This window comes from Panicum virgatum, chromosome 7K, assembly GCF_016808335.1.
Source record: "Panicum virgatum strain AP13 chromosome 7K, P.virgatum_v5, whole genome shotgun sequence".
Lineage (NCBI taxonomy): Eukaryota > Viridiplantae > Streptophyta > Magnoliopsida > Poales > Poaceae > Panicum > Panicum virgatum.
In genome coordinates, this window is record NC_053142.1 from 52,093,170 (window position 1) to 52,101,862 (window position 8,693).

Below are 8,693 nucleotides of genomic sequence, written 5' to 3' on the forward strand. Positions count from 1 at the left end.
CAGTATTGAGCGGTTTGCCTTTGTTTTGGTGGACAATTGTTGGTCTTGTACCCCATCTCCTCTTTTATCTTTTCCTTTTTCTTATCTCCTTCTTATGTTGTACAACCCCTGGTATGCCGGGGCGTACCTGTATTAGCGACGCTTTGCCTCTTCGATTAATATAGTAGGTGGGGATTCCCCCCCTAAATTATTCGAAAAAAAAGAAATATGAAAGCGATGTAAGTAGGTTCATTTTCAAATGTAGTTTCGTAAAAATATATATTGTATATTTTGTAATTTTTTATAATAAAAAGATAATGATCAAAGTTGTTTTTTTATACTGTATCGATGTTCGAAACCACTCCCTTTATCCACTTAGAGGGAGTAGCCATCTGCTAGGAGTAACGTACGTACTTGATGAGCAGTGAATCAGCTGCAAGCACAAGTACCAGCAGGAGAGCATGAGCATGCATGCATGCTGGCGCACCGCACTGCTGCACTGGCTAACCCGGCCGCCTACCTACCAACCTACTCCAGACTCCAGAGGCCAGCAGAGCAGGGCAGCAGGCAGCCCATAATTTCTGGATCTATCTCAGGCCTGTTTAGTTCCCACATGTAAACCCCATAAACACAAAAAAAAAACATCAAATCGAATATTTTGACACATGCATAGAATACTAAATAAAATCTATTTATAAAACTTTTTACATGGATGGGCTGTAAATCGCGAGATGAATCTAATGAGCCTACTTAATCCATGATTTGCAACAGTGATGCTACAGTAACCATCTGCTAATTAATGATTAGTCATGGATTAATTAGCATCATTAGATTCGTCTCGCGATTTACAACCCATCTGTGCAAAAAGTTTTTTAAATAGAGTTGATTTAGTACTTCAAATTAGCAAGATTCTATTGCATTTTTTTTTTACAAAACATCAAAACACGGCCTCGACCTGAATCCTGAGGCCCTGTTTAGTTGGAGCGCAAATTTTTTTTTGTGTTGGAATCTTACTAATTTGAAGTACTAAATGAAGTCTATTTACAAATTTTTTTACACAGATGGGTTGTAAATCGCGAGACAAATCTAATGATGCTAATTAATCCATGGTTAATTAATAATTAGCGGATGGTTACTGTAGCATCACCGTTGCAAATCATGAATTAAGTAAGCTCATTAGATTCGTCTCGCGATTTACAGCTCATCTATGAAAAAAAGTTTTGTAAATAGACTTCATTTAGTACTCCATGCATGTGTCGAAATATTTGATGTGACAATTTTTTTTTGCATTTACATGGTTTATGGCGGTGGGAGAGCCCGAATCGGATGGATGGATGGATGGGCTGGACTGCAGTGCAAGATGGGCATGCGTGCAAGTCCACGCGCATCGTCGTGTCGACTCTCTCTCTCTCACACAAATTAAACAAACAGTGGCGTTCCATGCATGCATGCCCGCTCTCAAGTAGTAGTAGAGTAGTCAGCTCTCTTGTGCACACATGCATGCATGCAACTGCTAGGTAGCGCTGCCAGATTAGGCACGCATGCATGCACATGGCCATGGCCATGGATGAAGGCCGCCCCAGATCAGAGAAGGAGAGGCATGCATACTGGCAGTTGCGCCATCGCCGTCCGATCCGTCCAAAGGCTAATAGCAGGCGCACGCGTGCATGCACGCGCCCCGGCCCCATCTAGTCTAGTAGCTTAAACATTCCACCCACCCCCATGCAATCAATATATCACACTCTTTTTATATATATATATATATATACCATGCAAAAACATGGAAATTAAATTAACCCTCCAGGCCGCCGGCCGGCCTAATCATATACTCTCGCTTGGATATATATACTTATGAGATCAACATCCAATGGAAGGGGCTGAGGGGATGGGAGGGGAAATTTGCAAAAGTGTTATTACCCAATTTAAAGACGGACGGTTAATTGTAAAATTATCCAATCCCTCGTGCCCCTAGATTGAAGTTTGCACGAAAAATTAGTTTGCACCTGATATATTCTCATATTTATATGCTTCTGATGATCCTGATCATTAGTTGAATACTCACATCAGAGGGCGGGGGGCACCTTTGTCATTTCAGATCTAATTAAGCTAAGGGACACAAAAATTGGCCCGGCCACGACTGGGCATATATACCCACCTATACAGCCTTAGCTTGTCTTACACAAATTTAGTGTGAATTCATATCTGCTGCTTGCTCAAAACTGTGTCCGGTATGCATCCAACTTTCAAGGGAGGGGCAGCTAGCTAAATCTAGGTGATCTATCCATCTAACCGCAACACGTTAAATTCCTTCACCAACAGCGTCATCTGCTGACCGCTCCTACCACTATATATAGCTAGCGCTGCAAGGGAAAAGACTGTGCAGAGACTTGTGAAACGAGCCACTTGAATGCAAAAAACTCTCACACTACTTAAAAAATGCTTATTAGTCCCGGGACTAAAGGGCTTATGCAAGGTAAAAAAGAAAAAAAAAAGACTCCGCATCAACCAGAAATCTCTTACCTTATGCATAGATTTCTTACCACCCCACCTACTCGGCACATATCAAATTCTAGTGGGCATGCTTTTCTTTTAACTAACAAGTGGAGGACCCTTTAACCAACCAAAAAACATACCCTATAGCAGATTACATTTTTGGTAGTTAGTGCTGTAGCTGATTACTCAAAATATAGGGTGGAGGGAGGAATCATCTCCGTTTGAGCGAGAGAGAGGTGTATTTTGGCGATCACAAAAAAAAATTTAGGCATTGATGAGAGCACTTCTATTACCAAAAAGACATATTTTTGGTATTGGGAAACTAGGGGAGATGGATGAGTAATCTACTGAAGATGCCCTTAGTTATCGTTGATGGAACAGACTTATAAATTTGTGAATATATAAAAAGGGGAAATAATAAAAATTCCACGTACGTATGTGCGATGTTTCCATGTCTTGCGCGTGGCTGGATGGCTGGCCGATACACGCAGACGGGCGGGCGTATGGATAGACAGACGGATGCGTGTGTGCACCCCTGGGGCCCACGTGGCACCACACGAAGCTACCAAGACAATGGTCATGTGAAGTGTCTGAGACGCCGACCCACACGCAAGTAAAAAGCCTGCTTGGCCCACCGCAACAGAAACGGGCCCACATGCTGTAAGCGATGCGTCCTCCTGCCTCCCCCTCTTGTGGCTCACGTGGGTCCACTTGTTCCGCTAGTCCTTCCCGCCATCACGCTGTCTTCCTCTTCACCCTCTTTTACCACTGCTCTACTAAACATTAACAGAGGGTAGGTAAGTTGCTGTCGTTTAAAAAAATGAAAGAAAGAATACAGTAAACCAAGGTGCATGATCAGCTCGATGGAGAAACGTTAAGGAATATTTATATGTTCACAAAAAGTTGTTTTGATTTCTGAACTTTTTTCCAAAGTAAGGAAGAAACCAAAAACAATAGGCGCCTGGGTGCTCCTAACTAGCTTCTGTTAGAATTCTCCCGGAGGAAAATGCTTCAGCAAACATGAATAAGACGCTGAGGGGAGAGTGAGAAAAAAAAAGAAGCAAAATGTCCAGGAAAGCTCCAGATTTGTGCAGCTTCTCCTGAGATATGTATGGTAGATACACAACAGCCTAATGATTCGTGTATTGTATCATGATGATGCTCGAATCTATTGCCCTTTCTCTTTCTTTATCATGTAAATTGCAATGATCTGAGGACATGAGTGTGCCACAGAAGAAAAGGTCTTTTCCATTTAATTGGCTTTTGAGTGTCCTCACTTCTCAAACTACTTCTGGGTTATAAAGATTACAGTGTGAAACCCCTCCACAACTAGCAAGAAAACAACAAGCCTGTTCGGCTGACTGCATGAATAGTGTAGGGCTGGTAGAATGAATAGTATTCTGTGAGAGGAAATAAGCCGAAACAAGCTGAGACAAGACAAGACAAGACAAGACAAGCCGAACAGCCTGAACCTTATGCGGGCCCTCCAAAAATAAAACAGGTCATATGACTTTGCGAAATTTTAAGGGATGATTAAGTATGAATCTGAATTAGCAATATGCTTAGATTGTCTAGACGAGCATTCATATCTGCGTAGTAGTAAAATTGACATGAAAAATTCTTGCAGATCTGAAAGTGAAGCAACAGAGTGTAGACAGCTCATATGATTTGGACAGATCACTTACCTTAAGAAAGACAGTATTGAGGCAATCAAATCCAAAACTTCTAGAACCCCATTCCAGAAATTTTCTTCTCGCCTTTCCCGTTTGCCAACTTTCCACCCCAAGATAGTACCTCCTTTCAATACCCGCGTTGCTACCAAAAGATGAGGCAAACTTTTGATGTCCTTCCTTTTTCTTATGCTTTGAACCGAGTAAGAGAGAGCAAGCTCTTACCGTGCTAGAAAGTTGCCATAGCATAGACCAGCAAAACAGTGACATGATTCTACTTTTGAAAGGACAAGTTCACTGATGGAAATGCTCCACTTTATCACCAATTATATCACCATGTGAGACCAGGAGAAATGCAAAGTTCTTGGAAGTCACTACCACTTTGTGCAGAGCGCACTTGTTGCGAAATAGATCCTCATAGGGGTGCGCAGAAACAGCAGTTAGTCAAGGCAGGTAGATATTGCTGCCTGTCAATGAAAAGCAACTTTCAACCATCTCTCCAAGTGATGGCACACAAGTGAAAAGCTGAAGGGAGAGGAAAGGGCCAAGATAAGATAATTTACTCGCATCATGACGTAAAGTAATTATTGACTCTGGTGTAATTAAGACATAAAATGAATGCTTGTCTTTGGCCTGCAAAGAAAACTTTTATCTGACTTTATTTTTTTCGACATAAAACTTCGTTCTGTTTTGTGTTGATTCCCTTTTGACGATTTGCATTCTTTTTTTGAGAAAACTGTACAGCGGGCTGGGGGAAGCCCCCGCTGTGGTAGGGTATATATATATAGATAAAAGAAAACAGCGATATGATTTCCATTCTTCAGCAGAGCATGGATTCATTGTGAGTTCAATTGGAACATTCTTTTAGAGAAAAAAAAAACTATCTGAGTGAAGCTGAGGAGAACAGACACCGATCCATGCATAGTAAAAGGAAGTAGAACATTTCTCTTTCTGAGAGCAATATTTGATATTTCACCGTGGGAAAAGTGGACTGGCTACTGAACTCCAATTACTGCAAAGACAGCTAGGCAAATGTTGAGAGCTGCCTGCAAGAACTTTGGTGATGCAAAGTCGCTGTTTAACAGCGTCACGTTGCTTTCCCAGCTTCAAGAATGTAGAAAGAAATGGAGACAGGCATGCGTGGTGCGATTTGGACATGTAAAAGGACACTGAGGACGATTGAATTGTCGGGCATTCGATGAAGGGTAACAGGTCGATCCAGGAACAGATTCCTGCATTTTCATGTGTGTGTTTACGAGTCCAGCAGTCTGTTGTTCTGGGTGGAGATGGTGAATAGCTGATGGCGAACTAGCTACAGAGCTAGCTGGTAGCTCTTCAGGAATCCAAGAAAGCACTTGGATTATGAAACTATTGTGGGTGACTCTATAAGCACAAAAGGTGAAGATGCGGTAAAGCTGACCTCCACATGGTTAGTGGCACATATCAGCAGTGGTCAGCATTCTGCCATGTGCCACTGAATAAAACCTAAGCAAGCAGGAGTAGCGCGTCAGTGCATCCAATGTGGAGCATTCAGGAATAAAAAGGGTAAGAAGTATGAGCCCATAGAAGTAGCATTAATATCTTTACAAAAAAAGTAGCATTAATGGGTCTTTTACGGTACCTTGAGCACTCGAAGAACCAAGGCCGGTAAACCAGGTGAGCTGAATTGTGAATTCTGATGTCGAAGAAGATGAGATTCCGGTCGAGATCATCCAGCTCCCCGGATGCTGTGCAATTTATACTCCAGAAAAGGATGTTGTTCGCCACTTGAAAGACAGCCGATTAGATTTATTTGGCATCTCAACGGTGAGGAAGCAGCAGATGATGACAGGCTGATGCCCACGGCACGGACACTGTGCTGGCATAGTGGTGGACATGAAGCCCGGCACGCCAACCAGAAAGATACAGTCATGTCAGATAACACGAAATTAATTGGTCCTAAAGCATTGAGATGCTCGGATCCGAGTGGCCATCCCACTGTAGAGGCACAGCTGCACGGACAAGGTGAAGAGAGGTTAAAGCTGTTGACGACGGGATGAAATATCAACGGGCATTATGGGATGGAATGGAATTCACCAGAACAGCACGGGCAGGCTGGCAGGGCCACCGAAGACATGGTGGCTGATTGGCACTGCCACCGGCCGGAGTTTCGTCGAACACTTGGCGTGCGTGTCTGCGGAGTGCTATAGCATGCCGCACCGGGCAGCTTGGCGCGGTCGTGTCGAGGCATCCACAGTGCAGCTTGCGGCGGGGCGGGATTCTTCTCTGCAGCAGCAGCAACAACAACAGCCGTGGTAGACCCATATGGGCAAGCGCCAGTGCTGTGGTGGTGGCAAGAGAGGGGACGGGATGAGCTGCAACTGCAAGCGCTGATGGGATGGGGCGCGGAGGCGGACGACTGGAAGTGGGCTGCGTATTTCACGACTTGACGTTGTCTTGAGTGGGCCCTTAGTAGTGGAGTGGGCTTCCACATCATCTATTACGTGGGCTTTCGAGTTTTTTAAATTTTTAAATTATTTTTTTCCCGATTTATCAAAAATATATGCCGATTTTTTTTTTTTGCAAAAATGTCATCATGCCGCCAGTTTAATTCAACCGGCGGTTACTGTAGCAAATCACTGTAGCACATTTTCAAAAAAATATAACAGATTCATATGGATTCGGATGGAGATAAAATTTATACGAAAATTATAGATCTCGACGAGATCTACAGCTTTGTAATTCAAACTTTTTTCATTTAGAATCATTCTAGTGTTTAAATAATCGACACAATATTTAGATCTAAAAAATTAGATCTAAACAAGTCGTGCTGGTCATCGGGAGTGCACCGGAAATCGCCGATCTAAACAACTTTGTAATTACAACAAGTCTAGCGTTGTTTAGATGAAAAATTCCCGGTGCACTCACGATGAGCAGCACGACTTGTTTAGATCTGATTTTTTAGATCTAAATGTTGTGTCGATTATTTAAACACCAGAATGATTCTAAATTAAAAAAGTTTGAATTGCAAAGTTGTAGATCTCGTCGAGATCTATAATTTTCATATAAATTTTATCTCCATCCGAATCCATATGAATTTGTTATAATTTTTTTGAAAATTCGCTACAGTGATGAGCTACAGTAACCGCCGGTTGAATTGGCGGTAAGCAACTACAGTGCCGATGGAAGTCGCTACAGTAACCATACCGCCGATTCATCCGGCGGTACCTGCCTTCCGCCGGATGAACTGGCGGCAGGATGACATTTTTGCAAAAAAAAAAAAATTCGGCATATATTTTTGATAAATCGGAAAAAAAAATATAAAAATTTAAAAAATTCTTTCTCATCATCTGTTACGTGGGCTCGATCTCTCTTAATGTTTTGTTTGGATAACTACTTGCTGCTCCCGGAGTGGAGTGGGCTGAAGAAGATCATTATCTTTTGCTTTGCTTCTGTTAGCTTCTGTCTGCTTCCTAAAATAAAAGCAGGGCCAATGTTGTCTTTGGTCTAAAATTCTCTCCATTTCCCCTGCATTTGAAAACGTTTATTTATTTCACTCAGCCTTTTTGGCAACGCGCGCGTGCGCGCGCGCGCGCGCACACACACACACAAAGTAGATAAAGTTTACAAGGATTTATTTATTTAGTACAGGTAATACTAGTAGCTTATGTTTTAGGGAGGAAGAGTGAAGAATGCATGGCTTCCATGTTCGATAATGCAAGGGTGATGATCTGACGAGAATGATTCGATGGTCTGCAGAGCAGCCGACACAGGTAGTAGCAACAAGTAGTAGTACTCCAAGGGGGGAGAGAAGAAGAAGAAGGGAATCCAGGCCGGACGTGCACGTCAGTAACGAATCGCAAGTCCAGAAACACGCGTCGTGTCCGCGTGGCTAGGTCAACGGGACGTCGTCGTCCTTGGACAAAAATCTGGGCGTAACCAGCAGAGTGAGAGGCCCACCACGTAACCAAACCAAAGACCAAACGGGATAACGCCGCACCATCGTCATCGTGCCTAAATTAATTCAGGGTCGGCGGTCGGCGGTGATGGAGGTGAGGTGACAGCCCCCACTGCACGTTTCCTTTCGTTCCCTCACTCCAGTCTCTTCTTCCCGATCCATCTTGTGCGGCTGCACAGGATGCATGCAGGTAGCAAGCAGTACAAGGAGATGCAGCAACGCTAGCTGCAATTAGCTGTAGGCTTGGCAGCGCTCGCTGATAATGCATGACTGATTATTGGAGTGATTCTTTTCTGCAAATTGTTTAGCCGGGCAGCATTATTCGTGTGCAACTAGAGTTGCATTGCATCTAAGAATCACCAATTTGTATGTACCCTATATGCAATGCAACCACCAGAAGATGAAGCAGCAGGAGGATGGTACAATACAATACAATACAATACAATACAATACAATACAATACAATACAATACAATACAATACAATACAATACAATACAATACAATACAATACAATACAATACAATACAATACAAAGAAAGCGGCAGATGCAGCACGATTTGTTGGTGTCTGGCCAGCTTGGATTGTGCTCCCACGCATAATCTAGCCTCACCT

At 43.0% G+C, this 8,693-nt stretch overlaps 1 long non-coding RNA gene across 4 annotated transcripts; it reads right to left on the reverse strand.

Moving 5' to 3' along the window:
- Positions 1 to 2,750: 2,750 nt before the first annotated feature.
- On the reverse strand, positions 2,751 to 6,545 carry LOC120642163. 4 transcript variants are annotated; one of them, XR_005662525.1, is made up of 6 exons: positions 6,219 to 6,545; positions 5,764 to 6,133; positions 5,563 to 5,627; positions 4,368 to 4,609; positions 4,158 to 4,287; positions 2,751 to 3,248 (listed from the first exon to the last, which is right to left on the reverse strand). It is a non-coding gene; the product is annotated as an uncharacterized LOC120642163 (long non-coding RNA). The 4 variants fall into 4 exon arrangements; XR_005662528.1 differs by having other exon boundaries at positions 2,752 to 3,245; XR_005662526.1 differs by lacking the exon at positions 5,563 to 5,627 and having other exon boundaries at positions 4,368 to 4,667.
- Between the last annotated feature and the right edge of the window lie 2,148 nt (positions 6,546 to 8,693).